The following is a 17,157-nucleotide window of genomic DNA, read 5'->3' as shown; positions in this document are numbered from 1 at the left end:
TCCCAAAGCCGTTCCCCTAAGCCGGGCCTCATTCATTCTCCATCCAGCTTCTCAGGACTTCCCTTATGAAACCAATTTTCCAGTCATTCGCCACATGGCTGGCTGGAGTTCACACTGATCCCCTGTAGGCTCTCTCCTCTGGCCCAGCTCGACGTTTCAAAGGCCCTTGATGAGGCTGCTCTTGTTTGTACCCAGTGTGGCACCCTTGTACAGATCACCCCTGTGAATGTGCTAGGGCCAGCATGGGGCTGGGGTAACACCCCCTAACTCCCCTTACCCACCCACATGGAGCGGTGCTCACACAGGTCAGCACACTGGCCATGCAGGGCTTGGGCTTTAGGTCTGCAACCCCATGGAGAGTGAGGGCATCCATTATAGCCGTTAGTCCTGTGATCACCCTTTCAGAGTGACAGTCACTTCATGTGCTTCCCAGGAAACGGGGCAGGACAGGGAAATCAGCCTGCGTCTGAGTGAGCCTGATATGAGCGTCCCAGACACACAGCAACTGCTGTCTCTTTCTTCCCCGCCTGGGCCAGATTGGTCCCTCTGCTGTCCAGTTTCAACCTGCCGCCCCATCGCTCAGCCCTGGGAATGCAGACTCTTGCCTCCCTCCTGTACACAGCTCTGGGATCCCCTCGCCTGTGCTTCAGGGAAACCGACAAGCACATTTTGGAGAAGGAATGCATGCCGTTAACTCTTACTGACATTAACACTTTCCTTTTTAGCAGAACAAAAACTGTTTGGTGAGCACCATACTCTCTGTCAATAACAGGAAGGGAAATAAATGTTAAAACATGCTAAATAATTGCCCAACGGTACTTGTGCTAATGACTGCAAACTTCTACTATGCTAATTTTTCTCCACACTTTTAATTACTGATCAATAATACTTTGCAGTTGACATTTAAAAATGCTGAACCACATGTAGGAACACAGACTGAGAGAAAATCTACAATGTGAGACTGAATTTGCCAAATCAATAAACTTTGCCATTTAACAAATAGTAGCATGTAAACAGCCACCAAGATTAGCCGGCGTGAAGGGCTGAGCCTGGAGGACTTAATTATTGGTTCATAACAGAGTGCTGCACCGCCCAGACAGAACCCTCTGCTCGGGACCCGTGGCCAGGAGAGGTGCTGTCTGGACCAACCTCCTCAATTACTGACTCTGAGCGAGGCAGGATCCCTGCTCAGAAGAGCCAGGATTCTGATGGATTGAAGGAAAAGGCATTTCCAGACATAGGCATTCTGCCTATTAAAAGGAATTCCTTCATAAAAGTCAAAGGGCCTGCCCAACAAATGTAACTGATAGAATAATAAAGGCACTCGATAAAGATGTGTGAGTTTACGCCCATCCTCTTGTGAGTGTATCAACTTTGTGCCATCACTCATTTGGGACACAGGGGTGAGGGCAATGAAACTTCCATCCACCTTGCAGATGGAGAAAGGGAAGCCTGGCTCACCACGCAGGCTGCAGGAAGGGTGTTTTCTGTGGGGCACTGTGGAGAGCATGAGCAATCTTTATTTTTATTATTATTAGCAGTTGTAGTAAATCTAAACCTCAAATATCTCAAGCCTATGATTACTGAAATGCCAGTGTCCATGGCAGAGGTGATGGGGTCCTGTCCATCTGTGCCTGGGCATGGGCTTCCCCACAGCGGGAGGTCAGTGGGTGTAGGACAGCAGAGGCCAGCCAGGGATGTCATCAGTGCCACCCTGAGACCTGGCCACTCTCAGAGCAGCTCCAGCCAGTGTAGGGGAGCCCATGTGAGACGGAGCTCAGCCTCAGTGCTGCTCACAAGGCCACTGCACCTCGACCCAGGAAGTCTAACTGCCCCAAGCTTCCAGAAGCTGTTATATTTCTTTCCTAACAGCAACTTGTCCACCAGCAGTGTCTGAGCTCACCAGCCTGCTGCCCTGAAGACACAGGTGCAGACACAGAGAACACGGCAGGCAGTGCCCGGCCCGACTCTGGGGATGGTGGGTGTCTCTCAGGTCCTCTTGGCCTTATAGCCCCGAGGGCTTATGGAGCATGCAGACCTTCTCCTTGTCCAATAAGGATTTCCCTCTGTGATCACGCTGGAAGTGCCTGCTTGGACTGACCTCACCACCCAGAACATGCACAACATGACGGGCTTTCAAGGGGCTCACATCATACCCCCAAGGAACACCCTGCCTCTCCCAGCCCCCTCACCAAATCTGATGGATCCCTCAGATTTAAACCAATCTTTGGTGCCTCATGGTGGCTGAGCTTGGGTTTCAGGGACATCCAAGGGCAGTGGTGTGGGACTCAGGGAGGGATAGGTGGGCAGGACAGATGCCCTGGGGGCTGTCTAGGAGGCACCCAAGCAGGCGGCTGGTGTGGGACCAATGCTGTTGGGGGCTGCTTGACCCCCAAATCTGCAGCCTGGAGGCAGTGCCTTCTCCCCAGGCAGCCCTCTCCAGTCTCTGCTGCACGCACAGCCCTGTGATGTGGGGTGTGGGGCCCTGTGACCCTGCCACCAAGCAAAATAGACTTCCTTTTGCAAGGACAATATGTGCAGGACACCATCAGGGAAGTTTGTGAAATATCCAAGGTGCTGTTCATAGCAACCTCATCCCCTCGGACCCCACATTTTGGTCTGAGATCAGAGTGAGGGACACTCACTACCACACCTGATTCCTCAAGAAATCAGTCCCAGGATGCTCCCTCCTTCATTTTTGCGTCCACTCCAGGAGGAGATGCCGACCTCCCACCCTGCCCCCCAGGAGGTGGTGCAGGGGCCTTGAGGAGTCTGCAGGTGGAGAGCACACATCATTGCTGTCCACACGAGCAGCACTGTGACCACAAATGCTTAAATATCTCTGCTCTGGTGTCCTAGGCAGCCCTACAGAGCCCCACATGCTGGATGCTCAAAACAGACACTTACGATGGTCCTAGAGGTCAGGAGCCCCGGGCCAGCACCTCCCACCTACAGGGACAGGCCCCTTCCCATTTCTCCCGGCCCCTGAGCTGCACAGTCACTGGTTCTGTCCTGCTTCATCTTCACCATGTCACGAGGCCATGCCTTCCCGGTGCACAGCATCTCACTCCTCTCCCTGTAAAGGCACTGTCACACTAGGACCTCAGCTTAATTTGATTCTGCCCTCTGTTTAAACATGTCCATGTCTGGGCTTGCTGTCCGGAGCTGGCCAGACACGTGACCATGCACCGCTCAGGCCTTCTCTCAGGAAAACTGCACCATCAAAATAATCTGAAAATAGTACCCCTGAAAGTTGTCAGAACCAAACTAGGGTGACATGTGTCAACTCCCACAAGGCAGACTGGGAAGGCCCAGGGGGGAGCGGCTCATGCCTCATTGCCTGACAACAGCAGGGATCACTAAGGACCAGCGAGACCCCAGCCTTACATGGCAGCCACGGCAACTTCACACAATAAACACATCTGCCAGGTCATCCACCCAGCAACTGCCTGCCCAGCTGTGGGCTGAGGCCACCCTTGCTATAGGTCTTTGCAGCATAGGTCTTTACCTCAAAACAACCTGTGTAATGCTCTGAATTTTGCCCATAACACCCCCGCCTGCCTTAGCCTCCCTGAATTGCTGGGACATGTGAATTCTGCGCTGGGACACTCCTGGCTAAGATCATCATCACTGGAGAATTTTTCTCTGCTTGTTCTTTAGTTTGACATATCCAAAATGTTAAAATGGCTATTAGAAATAAACAGATCTTTAAATAATCAAATTTCATGAGTAATTTTAATTTTAAGCAGGGGGTTATATTTGCTGTGAGAACAGGAATAACACCAGCTGAGCTGCTGAGAGACACATCGCCTCTGCTGTCACTGGTTGGGGCCGTCGCTGTTCACTCAGGCCTCCCGGATACCATTAGCCACACCAGCCTAGGGTTTGCCTTTGGGCCTAGCAGCCAGTTCCATGTCACTGCTAGAGGCTGCTCTTGAGCTTCCAGAACCTTCTGTGCCTGAGCTGACAGTACCTGGCCATTGTCAGTGCATGAGCTCTTGGGGCAGCCTGTAACCACCTGTCGAGGGTAGGATTGTGACTGCCTAACTCCCTCACCCCTTACCCACCATGCAATGAGTCTGGGGTCACTACAGCTCCCAGGAGTGCTGACCATGTCATCCATAGGTTTTGGTGGATGCCACAGCCTATCCAGGCCTCTCACTCCAGGCCCCACACCTCTGCCCCAGCTGGGAGCTACCAGAGACTCTTCCTAATGCAAACTGCTCATCAGGCTGGCTTCTGGAGAACTCGCCTAAGACAACAAGCAGGCTGTCTGTGATGGCTTTAGTACTTCAAGCCCCTGAGGAGGAGGCAGCCAGGCCTGAGATTCTTGCAACAAGGGCAGCTGACTACCGAGATGGCCCCAACGCCTGCAGCCTCTGGGAAACTGCTGGGATTACCGTGGTAGTTATTTGCACACACACGGCCTCTGCTCCCTCTATGTGAAGAGCTGTGTGACCAGCCCTGTTTTTACTCTGGAGCACCCCACGCAGCATGCACAGTGAGTGCTAACCACGGCCTCCTGTCCCTTCAGTAGAAACTCTGGTCAGGACCCGTGTACCACAGCTGCCATCTCTCACAGGACATGGAATTTCATATTTCAACATCGTATTGTCCAAGATAAAAGCTTATAATACACTCCTCTAAAATTTAAAACATTTTTGCAATGTTCCAATCATGACCTTCACTAAGGAAAATAATATCTAATAAATGAGAAAAGTATTAAGCCATTAAATGCTACATCAAGTAGTTTAAGGGTAAAAGTTGTTCAATAAATTTCCCTTCAAAACTAAATATGAACTCAGCTAAAATCACCAAATCAAATACAAAATCCAATCAAACGCTCTGAGAAAAGTTATTGAATTTTGACAAGAGTACAACCCAAGTCATACTTTACTCCACACTGTCAAGGTGAAACTCAGATGTGCCGGAACTCCATGTGCAGGCTGGACACTGTGGTCACTGACTGGACACCACGGCCACTGTCCGAGATGCACCTGGAGGTGCCACTGGCCCAGAGGGGCTCCCCCCTCAATCTCACTCTCAGGATTAACTGCGACTGCTTCCTGGGGAAATCACACGTTGGTCTGCGTTTGTTTCTCATTTCTTCATAAGTATTTGTACGAAAACAAGGAGTGAATTAAGCACCTAGAATGATTTCCTAGGATCTTTAAAAAGCCATTCATTCCATAGCTGGCGTTCCCAGAGCCGGGGCGCCTTGAGCCACGAGGCTGATTTGCTTTCTCTCCATCTGCCAGGGCTCACTCTTCCACAGTCCCCAAATCTCAACATGTTTTAGAAAGTTAATTATTAAAAACTCTCGAGAGGCACAAGTACATTACACTATCTTCTCCCCCATCTATCGCACATTTAACTACCTTTGATCTTATCTAATAGTAGATATAGAACTGAAATAATCACCATTTAAATATATTAGGTTGTTTGACATAGGTACTACACACAGGGAAAATCAATAATGATTATACAGTCACCAGGTACAATGTAAACGGCATACCGCAAAGTCTTTACAGGCCCGATAACATCACAGAAATCCCAACCACAGTCAATAGCTATTAGTTTTTAAAAGTGGCCACTTGAACTTGTGTATGTAGGTGTGTGCTCCGGGGCCAGGCTGCCCATGGGTGCAGGATCTTAAATGAAGTTCAAAGAAATAAAGAGAAAGTTTAAGAAAAACATCTTAGTGGCAGTCAAGATGCCTGAACTTTTGAAAACTTAAGGATCTTCAGGTTCTGTTTGTGTTAAAACCGGTACTAACCCTTTGCATTTTGATGGATTTTAGAGAGATTTGGCCAGCTAAGGAGGCCATTTACAATTGAAATTAAATCCACGTTCCCCAAACACTTTCCACAACACGGAAAATTCAAGCTTTTCTTTGATTTCTAACAGGGCTCCTCAAAGCTGAGTTTTGGTCCTCAGAGCAAATACACTTCCTGTCCGCTGGCTGGGAGGACAGGAGTCACAGGAACGAGTCCATTTTGTATTATTTTCTCCAAGGCCATAGAGTCCTGACATTCTCATAAATGAATTTTCACCACTGAGCCATTTGGGAAAGAAAATATTTTTCACTCAGTAAAAAATCGTCAAGAGTTCCTGCGACCCAGAGACCCGTCTCGACATCTGAAAGGTGATAAACGTCAAGGCCTCTTGGCCAATAATGAAAAGTTAAGAAATGGATTCAGTGAAATGTAAGCAGTTATCAACTTTCGAGATTGTTCTCAGGCTGAGGAGGAGTCGCAATGATCAATCTGTCCTGTGTCCTCAAAGCCGAGCCCCGAAACGCAAGCAGGGGCCCCGCTGACATATTGGTCCCTCTTCCCTGTCCAAGCTGCTCCAGTAGGCCAGCCTGTGTGACATTCATCAAGACAGCCACGAATGTGTATTCCCTCTGCTGAGAGCTGTGGGAAGAGGCATTTCGAAAAAAGTCACGTCACCTCTCTCTCTGTGTCCCCGGTGCTGGCAGCGGGCAGGCCCGGAGCCTGAGCACCTGCTGTGGGAGAGAGAGAACAGCCGGGAAGCACAGAACGCTGGCAGTCTCGTCCTCCTGTGAAATTAAAAGTGCTTTGAAGGAACCCAGCCGTCCCCCTGTCACCTCATCCCCTGCCCCGCCAGCGGTCGAATTTACTGCTCACGCCTTCCTTTGTAATCACGGGATTACGCACTTCATCACCTTACCCACCCTCATCATTCCATCTAATGGTCTTAAAGGGAAAGGAAATTACTTGTCCTCAGTGCCTGCACTCGACACTTTTATGGGTCATTTGTAATGAAGCTGTTCCTCGGCATTAATGGAGACCTTGATTCCGGCCAGAGTGAATAATTGTCAGAAGGTGATTAATTAAATATTCACCACTCCTCTATAAAATTGATCAACATATTACATTACAGTGCTCCAAAAGTTATTTTATTTCTTCATTCTACTTCCAATTCTATGCATTTAAACAAGCTTTAAACTGGAGCCATATAATTTACTGCATATTAATTATACATATATACTGAATAAAGTAAGAAAAAGTGTTTGACACCTTTTTAACTCCATAAAAACACGCTACCATTACTTACAACAGCAGGGAGTCGTGTCTGGAAAAGGAGCTGTGCACAGTTGCTTCCTGTCTGTATGTAGGACAGCTCACTTCAGCAGCAGGCTGTAATTTCTACAAACTCTGCACTGTATTTGAAATGAATTTCCAAGGCAAAATGTATCATAGTATTACCAAGTTCAGCTGAGGCATACGTGTTGGACTTTTGAAATATCCCGGGATGAAACACATTAGTGGACTTGGCTGAGCCATCTCTTGAAACACCTGAAGCCACCAGTGGTGGGCAGGAAGGCGGCTAGGAGGGGACCGCTGGCCTGGGAACTTCACTGAGCTCAAAGCTAGAGCTGCCATCACTGCCATGAGTCTGCAGTTAGTCTTATTCTGGGTTTGGGCAGTCTCAAGAAATAGATGAAAAGTCTTCTTAGGAATCTTCTGGGGAAAGTGGTCCTTCCTGAGGTCTCCCCACTGAACTGGGTGGAGAAGGTGACAGAGAAACAAGGAACTCCCAGTCCCAATCCACTAAGAGGCGTCTGTGAGTGTCTGTGAGCAAAGTGAACCTGACTGACTAGGAATACATGGGGCACGGGGACCGTGTTAAAAATCTCTGAAAATCAATGAAGGAATTTATGAAAACTACAAACATATAACCTGATTTTCTGGAGGCAGCCTTCCTACTCTCGTACCAGGCATGACATAGGCATCTTTCAGACAAAGGCCAGACGGAGCCTATGGAATGAAGGTGGCAAAGGCCGCACTTCACTGACACGCCAGTGTGTCCACAGTCACAGAGCCACCCAGCCTTTCCAAAGGGCCCCAACAGTCCCCCAACAGTGACAGGTCTATGCACGCCTCAGGCTGCCGCTGCAGGCAGTTGTGCCCAGACTGAACCCAGCGCCGTCTGGGACCTGCCCTCACAGTCTGCACCAAGTCCACCACGACGTCCCTGCAGTCCTTGGAGGCAACTCTGAATGCAGATTACGGATTTCACTGAAGCAGTCCATCAACCGCTTTTTTCCCCCAGACTGTTAAAATGTCATTGAGTGAATATCACAGAAAAAGAAATGATGAGCAAAAAAATAATATTTCAACTTGAACAAACTTGCTATTTGTAGACCTGATCACATGGGCCTGCTGCAGCCGACATGATTTCAGCAGCGGCTGCAGGAATGAACCCCACAAAGGGACTGAGTTTAATCATCCAATCCCAGACCGTATTGATTTTGGGACTACTTGCAATGACTATATAAATAAGCCATTTCTTTGCAACTGTATCTGCAGTCGGTCATGAACCCAAAACCTTCACAACCTGGTCCAAAGTGAATTATGCCCTGCAGAAATAAATTAATAAAACTAACACAGCCGGCCTTCTCCACCAACTTATTTTCACGTTTCAAGAGCTTAAAAATATAAAATCAATAATCATTTAGTCATAAGGGTAAATGAAGCGACATAACATCAAAGTATCCCCTTTAGCCATTCAAGTCATCCTGGGTAATTTATCTCATCAAAAGGCAGTGGTAATAATCCTTTCCACTCGGAGACAAGCTGCCACGCAGCTGCTGTATTATCCTAGAGTAAACAAGTTGGGAGAAAATATTAAAAATCAATATCTGTTTCCTTCTCTCAGACCAGCTGGCATCCATCATAAATCCGCCCTGTAAGGAGCTCTCGCGGCCGGGCACCCCGGGTGAGAAACGCGTCTGAACCAACAAGGTAAGGCAGAAATCGGCTCACTGGGGAAGGGCAGCAGGATTTCTCTAAAACGCAGTGTTTTGCAATTGCACAGATTTGCTGAAATTATAATTACAGGCAAAAAAATCTATGGTAGCCATAGGGTACGCAAAGAAAGCCATTACTAGCACTGGGGGATCAAACCAAACCAGTGTCCACAGGCCTGCGAGGGACTCTGGTCTGTGATCTGCTCACTCCACCTTTCCTGCACTCATTCCTTCCTTCCTTCATTCATTAAGGTGGCCTGGTAACGTCCAGACACAAAATCCCACGTCAACCCTCCAGCTGGAGCGTCTGCTCCATCGTCACATGTCCCATTCTCCCCCAGGATGCCCACAGGGACTTCTTGCTGGCCCTCATCTGAACACACCTACCCAGTGTGTGTGGTACCCACAGAAAGAGCTTTGACGCTGCACTGCCACAGGGGAGGGAGAAGCCGCAGGATCCCAGAGTGGCTTCCTTGGCGACAGACCCCGAGGCCAGGCCCCCTGCATGTGTCAGTAGGAGCCAGAAGCCACATCCAGGAGAGGAATGCTGCAGGAATAAGGCCTCTCACAAAGTGAACAAAAAGAGACCTGCACCCCAAGGAAGGTCCTCCTGCTTCAGCACGTAGCCGGGATGTTATCATTTCTGAAAATGGAATGTCCTTACTGTTCTCAGTGGAGCTTTTAGCTTTACCTGCCGTCAATGTTACCAGGACGCATGTGCGCACTCACACACACACACACGCGCGCGCGCATGCACACACACGCACACACACACACAGAGGCCAGTAGTTAGGCACTTTGAAAAACACAAAGCGTCTCAGCTGCACCAACTTTTCAGGAGCGCTGGGTCCAGCCTTTGGGAGTTAGTGGCAGTAGCCCTCCGCCATGAAGCACTTCTGAACTCAGCCTCCCTGCCGTTGCCTGTACTTTAATCTCTGTACAATCCCTAGCTCCAGATTCCCTGACTGTGCTAGCCTCATGCACACGATTGTTTCACCAGTGGGCTCCCTACGTGCTTGAATAACCCCTGGATCTGTCTTGGAGTATATCCTACCTTATTTCAGCTTATGGAGGAATCTCATATTTCACTTTTCTTTTATATTTCAGATTAATCATAAGGTACAAACAATTAGGTTTCATTGTTTGCCTCTGTTAGGTGGAGTCCTTGTTGTAGCTGAACCTTCATTCAGGAGTTGTGCCCTGGACCTCTGCACCGTGCCCGTTAGGTGGTAGCACACCAAGTTCCCTCCCTTTCATGTTTTACTTTCAATAATAGCATCATTCTTTTTCTTGGTCCTGTCAGTGAAACCCCCATGACCCCAGTCATCCTGGTCTTTCAGTGTGCAGCCCCAAATCCAGCGGCTGGCTCAGGTGTTATCTGACAAGGGCCCCTTCCCACTAGCTCAGGTGCAGGCACCAGGCAATTACATGCAGATGAGAACAGCCTCAGACTAGGTCCGAATCCTCACTGCTGACCCATTGGGAAGTTATAGTCATCAGAAGCCCCAAAACATCTTCACACATATTCCTATCTGGGGGGTCACTATTCATCTCCCGTCTGACATCCTGAAGTTGTTATTGTAGGCTTTGTTTTAACTTAGGGGTTCACCCTTCCTTTCCCCCCTACAAATGTAATCTCAATCTTCCCTGTTCTAGCTTAACAAAATCTCCACGTGGGTCTTTATTCTCAGTCACAATGTATTTACCATTACCCCTGGGTACAGAGCCGAGCCAAGGGGAGTGGAGAAAGAAATTCTCCTATTACCCAGAGCCACATGGCTGGAGGACACCCCTGGGAACATTAAGGCCAGGAAAGCAGGAACGCTGTCACCGGCCTGCCAGGCGACCGGTTTCCTGCCTCTGTGCAAGGCAGGCACTCAGAGTTAGCAGCTGAGCAAGGAGAAACCCATACTTTGCACAAAGCCAGAAAGTAACAGAGATGCTTTTTATTCCACAGACAATCCAATTTTGAAAAAAATCGCAAACCACACCAAGAGCCTAAAACAACATGTTCTTGCTAGAAAGATTTAATCAGACAGTGGTGATTCAGTTCATTCTCACTTGGAGAATTCCCTTCAATTAGATGCTAAGTGCTGGTAGTGGAATAATATTTGCAAAATTATTCCATCTTTGAATATAACTTATTTTCATGGAAACGACTGCACTCTGGTTATCTGCTTAGTTCAGAAGATAAAGTATAAACATTTGGCTTGTAATGCATTGGAGTATCAATCCTCAGAAGTATCACTTTTGCTGGTGCCTAAAACTATATCAAATCATACAGTGTGTTTCAAACGGGACTCTTTGGGAAAGTTACCCATGAGACAAGCCCGCTGAACTGCACCCCAACTCCTGAGCCACAACACCTCATACTGAGCCCACAGCGAAGGTGGACTTACAGCGGGGTCACCAGGGTCTCATCACAAGGTGCTGTCCTGTGGGGCTGGGGCTGGTGCCTCCTGACCCCCTACAAAGCCCCAGCTGGCCCTGCTACAACTCCTCCTCCAAGAACACACTTCTCAGTGGGGATTAAGAAAGCAAACTCTTTAACTCTCTATGGTTGTTAAGAGATTGATATTTAATGTTTGAAATTTTTCATCTCCATCAGATAAATTATTCTTTTCAATGAGATCTGCCAAGAGGTGCAAAATGTTACTTTTGTAAAGAGAAACAGGACAATGTCACATGTATACATTACTTCTTTTCTGGAAATATAATTTCTTGTAAGTATTATTTATTAGTGAATGTTCTGTATAGAAAGGATAGTTACTCTGGCTAATAGTGGTTACTAACTTGTATTTAACAATTGAATACCCAACAAGGGACATTTCTATGTACTAGATAACATTTTTCCATTTATACTAAAGGTAATATTGAATGCAACTTAATAAATATCTAGATTTTCATCTCAGAGTTTATTAAATCAGAGCTATAGTTTATTTCTCTAGAAAGTTTGATGGGAAAAAATTTTTTCAGCTTAATACCTCTGCGGAATATAGACTTAACTAAATTCATCACGCTTTGTAGTTCCAACTGCACTTGGAATCCATTTCCCCAGGAAGCAGTATAGAAAGGAACCTGGTGCCTTTTCCACAGGAATCTCCCTGCAGAAGAGCAGCCACAGTGCCTGAGGACACCTGCCGTCTCAGATGGACTCTCACCCAGGGAGGGTCACGCTCTCCCTCCTGGGAATCTATCTGGGTGTTTGAGTGAAACTTTAATGTGTGAATTCGTTTCCTCCAGAAACCATGGACTAAGGAGTAAACCTGGTTCTTCCTGCAAAGAAAGGGGACACGGAACCTGGGAGTGAGAACAGAGGTTGGGATTTTTCAGGCCTGGTTCCGAGTCCTTCCTGAGGTTTGGCTACATCTGAGCCCTCAAGTTCCAGGAGACATCTGTGCTTTCATGTAAATTCCTGTCCTGCATAGGTTAGACTAAATTGCTTCCCAAAGCAGATTTGAATTCTTGTATAAAACGGACAAATTATAAGAATAATATATACAACCTAGAAGAAATAATATACACAAATTAAGTTATATGCTTTAAAAAATTGATTCGGTGATCAAAGACCAGCACCCCCAGTGTCCTCATAGTCGTCACCGGCATCGTCACCACCCTCTCCTCACCAGGCTCAGATGTCACATCTGGCAGAGCTGGAGAAGTTCTGTCTTATAACCCAGCATCCCCATTTAATTCCCATATATTCTGGAACATCAGAGGTAATACTCGTAGCTTTATACCCTTCTCTCTCTGGGCAATTCAGTATGTGTTTTACAAAAGAATATATAGTTGTTATTATAAACAAATTTGTGTAGTTATTTTTTTTTCATTTAGGTCACTGATTTGTAACTAGGCACAATATTCTATGTTGTCTTTACTCACTCAACACCTAATAAAAAATCTACCAAGAACCAAATAGAACTTCTAGAGGTAAAACAGTCAATATATGAAATAAAAAAAGAAAATCACTAAATGGAAATCAGCAGATTAAATGCCATGGAAAGTGTTGTTGGAAAGCAGAGGGGAAGTGGAGAGGACAGCCAATCAAAGAAGGACAATGACTGCACTAATAAAAGGCATTAAATTAGCACATTAATTATTCTGTGTAAGTTATATGCATATAAACAAATAGAAATGTTGGAGACAAATTATTTAGATAGCTACACAATTTTTAAATTAAATAAAAACGTCTTTTGATCCAAAGATCCCAGGCCTGGAATTCTATCTCATAAAAATAAGATTAAGTAAGGATATATGTAAATGAATGTTGGCTGCAGGATTATTGCAAGCAGAAAACACTGAAAATGATGCAGTGCTCTTAATTAAGGAAGTGGGCAAATGAATTGTGATATTCTACTTTCATGCCGTGGAATATAATACAGCCATCTAAAGGAATTATAGAGAGCTACACAGTGCAGAGGAAGAAGTCAGGGGATTTATAAAGACCTAATGACATGTTGCATCCAAAAAGAACCACAGAGGGGAAAAAGAGCAGAGCCTCAGGGGCCTGTGGGAAATGCATGTATCACACAATTCATAGAAACACATTTGGAGTCCCCCAAAGAGGGGAAGTGTTAGAAATATACTTGAATAAATTGTAGCCAGTATTTTTTCAGACTGACAAAATCTATGAATACTCAGATAGAAGAAATTCACCAAAGACCAGTTAGATAAATACAAAAAAAGAAAAATACAATATAGTCAGGGGTGACGGGGTGGGGAATCATTGTACCTAGGGTGACAAATGTAGCAATGATTACAGACATCTTGTGAGAAACAATAAAAACCAAGAGATTGGCCTCTTGGCCTCTTGGCCTACTCGCCCTGGTAATAGAGGCCCATTTGCTGTCCTTGGGGGAACACCTCTTGCTCTGTAACCCTACATATTGTTCTTATTCTGCAAACCTATCTTTTTCTTACTCAATAAACTTTGTCTTATGATTGCCTTAAGAAAAAAGCCCATTTTTAAAAAATTTATAAAGTGTTCCAAAGAATAGAAAGTGAACCTATAATTCTCTATCCAAGGAAATATTTCAAAGATAATTTTTTAGATAAGGAAATTTGAGATAATTTATTACCAGGAAACATGTACAATAAAGCAATATTAATACAAAGAAACTTTATGCTGAAGTTAAGCAATACAAGTTGAGAATGTAGATTTACAAAAAGAAATAAAAGCTCCAGAAATATTAAATATGTGCACATATTAATGTATTTCTCACTATTAAAAAAATTTTAAAAGATAATCAACCATTTAAAACAAAAAGTAACAATACAATATGTTTATATCATATGTATAAATAAAATATATAACAGTGTGAAATGGAAATAGACTCTTATAAGAGTCTTACATTATGAAATAAAAAATTTTTAAAAAGAGTCTTATGTATGTAAAGACATATAATTTAAAGGCACATTTCACTGAAGTAAAATTACATATTGTAAATTCTATGGACCACTAAAAATACATATAATTAAGAAGTACAACTAATAAGCCTACTATATAATAGAAATAAAGTCAAATAATCCACCCCAAAATTCAGTCTAATGAAAGATACCCAAAAGAAGGATAAAGCAATAAAATAATAATAATATTGGACAGACATCAATATTGTTGACTTAAATCAAACCATAACAATTGTTACATTAAACATAAATGGTATAAAAACATTAGTTAAAAAACAGGGATTATCTGAACTGACAGAAAAGCCACATCTAAAAATAAGCTTCAAATACAGAAACAGAACTAGGCTAAAATAAAATGATAGGAAAGAGTATACACTGCAAAACCCATAAGAAAACTGTTAGTGATGATCTTAGTATTAGACAAAGTAGACTTCAGGACAAAAAATATATAAGAAAGTTACATAGAAAGATATTTTATAATAATAAAAGAGTTAATCAAGAAGCTTATTAACAATCTTAAATTTGTAGGCTCTTAATAATGTGTGTGTTAAAACGTATGAGGCAAAAAGCTGAGGGAAAGGAGAAATGGTGTCCAGAAGCACCGCTGGTGACATCATGCTCCTCTCTCAGCAACTGATAGAAAGAGTGGGCAGAAAACCTGTAAGGACATAGAAGACCCAGCCAGACTATGGACAAACTCGAATAAGTTAACCTTTATCAAATATTCACCTCACAAGAGCAGAAACCAGACCTTCTCCAGTGAACCGGGGACCTTCCCTAATATAACCAAATAATGGGCCATAAAATAAGTTTCAATAAATTTAAGAGAACTGAAATGTTACAGAATATATTCTCTGGAATGATGACATTAAATTAGAAATAAATAATGAGAATTTATTCATGAAAGTCCTAAGTATCCGAAAAGAAAGCAAAAATATGTTTACACATCCCTATGAGTCAAAGAAGAGAGACAGGACCCAGAAAGAAGTTAGAAAATGATTCAAACTAAATAAAAATAAAAACTGAAAATGTAACATATAAAACTTTGCAGCCTTTAGGTAAATCGGTGTTAAAACAAAATTTAAAGCATGAGATGCTTATATAAGGAAATAAGAAAAATCTAACTTTAATAGTCTAAGCCTCTCCCGCAAAGATGTCAAAGTAAACCCAAAATAATCGGAGAAGAATAATGTAGAGGAGAAATTTCTATATAAAAATAGGGAAATAACAAGGAAAAAAATCAATGAAATCAAAATGTCTTTCTTTGAACATAACAAATTCATATACCTCTAGTTTACTAACCAAGAAAAAAGGTTAAAAAAAGATGTAAATTACTAATATCAGGAATCAGTTAAGATCACTACAGATCCTAGAAATAATAAAAAGATAGTAAGAAAAGATTATAAAAACCTTCGTGCAAATATATTCTGTAGTAGTCAGGTTTGTATTGTAGTAAGCCAGGCATTTCTGGAGAGCTTGTTGACCAGAGTCCAAGTTCCTCAAACTCCTTGAGGCTTAGCAATAGCCTGGGGTCTACACAGGATGTCTGGCACCTGGCAGGCTCAGAACTACGTTTCTGGGGGTCCTGTTGACCACAATTTAGGATCCTGGGTCCTCCTTTTCAGGTACTGCAAGCAGCCTGGTTGTTATCTGGTGGCTGAGAACAGAATGCCTAGCAACCAAAGATGACTATTGCCTGTGTCCTGCCCAGGTATAGATAGAAACCACTGAAGGCAAGTTTATCCCTAATATGTAACGTGTAAATTGTAATCACACATTGTGCCTGCATGATTTTCCCTTCCTTCGTTTCCCTTCTCCTGATTGTTAATGATTACTTGAGGCATCTTTCTTTGAATAACTTGAATTAAGTTTATGCATTATACTGTCAGCTTGATGTATGATTTTTGATTGAATAGAGAGACCTATGGGTGAATGGCCTGGTGCTGCCCTTGAGATGCTGCTGGCTTCGTGTTCACCGCTCACAGACTCCCATCGGTTATTTCCCCTGAGATAACTGAGTCTGAGTTTTTTCTTGAGTCAGCTGCCCTCAGTGCAGGTCCTGCCAAAGGTTGTGGGGACCCAGGCCCTCACAATATTCAACCACTTACAAAATGGAGAAGTATTTGAAAGACAGCAGAATTAAGAATACAGAAAATAGTTCTGTATCTATCTAAAAATTAAATTTATAATTGAAAAGCTTCCCCCACACAAAAAAAATTCCAGGCTTATATAACATTAGTAGTAAATCTTATCAACAATTTCAGAAATAAATAATAATTTTTTTCATAAAATAGAGGTGGAAAGTACTTTCATGTTTTAAGGCCTTAACTACCTTGATACCAGGTTATGAAAATTAGACAAAAGTATTGTAACAAAAGAAAACTATAGACCAGCTCAGCGCCTGTGGCTCAAGAGGCTAAGGTGCCAGCCACATACACCTGAGCTGGCAGGTTCGAATCCAGCCCAGGCCCACCAAACAACAATGATGGCTGCAACCAAAAAACAGTCAGGTGTTGTGGCAGGTGCCTGTAATCCCAGCTACTTGGGAGGCTGAGGCAGGAGACTTGCTTGAGCCCAGGAGTTGGAGGTTGCTGTGAGCTGTGATGCCATGACACTCTACCCAGGGGGACAGCTTGAGGCTCAATCTCAAAAAAAAGGAAAAGTAAAGAAAAAACAAAGAAAACTACAGACCAATACCCATTGTGAAAAATATAAATTCCTTTACAAAATATTAGCAAATTAAATTTTTCAATAAAAACAAAATATTTTATGAGTGAATGGAGTTTACCCCCCAAATTTAAGGTGAACTTAACATTCAAAAATCAACATAAGTAGCTACATTAATGAAATAAAGAGGAAAAGTCAGATGATTATCTCAACAGACAAAGGGAGAGTATTTATCATTCAAAACTCACTCATGTTTAAAACCTTTAACAAACCAAAGGAAAAAGGCGGCAACTTCAAATTAATAAAGG

Source organism: Otolemur garnettii, unplaced genomic scaffold, assembly GCF_000181295.1.
Source record: "Otolemur garnettii isolate 467f Iridium unplaced genomic scaffold, OtoGar3 scaffold00226, whole genome shotgun sequence".
In the NCBI taxonomy this organism is placed as follows: Eukaryota; Metazoa; Chordata; class Mammalia; order Primates; family Galagidae; genus Otolemur; species Otolemur garnettii.
The sequence above is the reverse complement of the archived record's forward strand: the minus strand, read 5'-3'. Positions refer to the sequence as shown.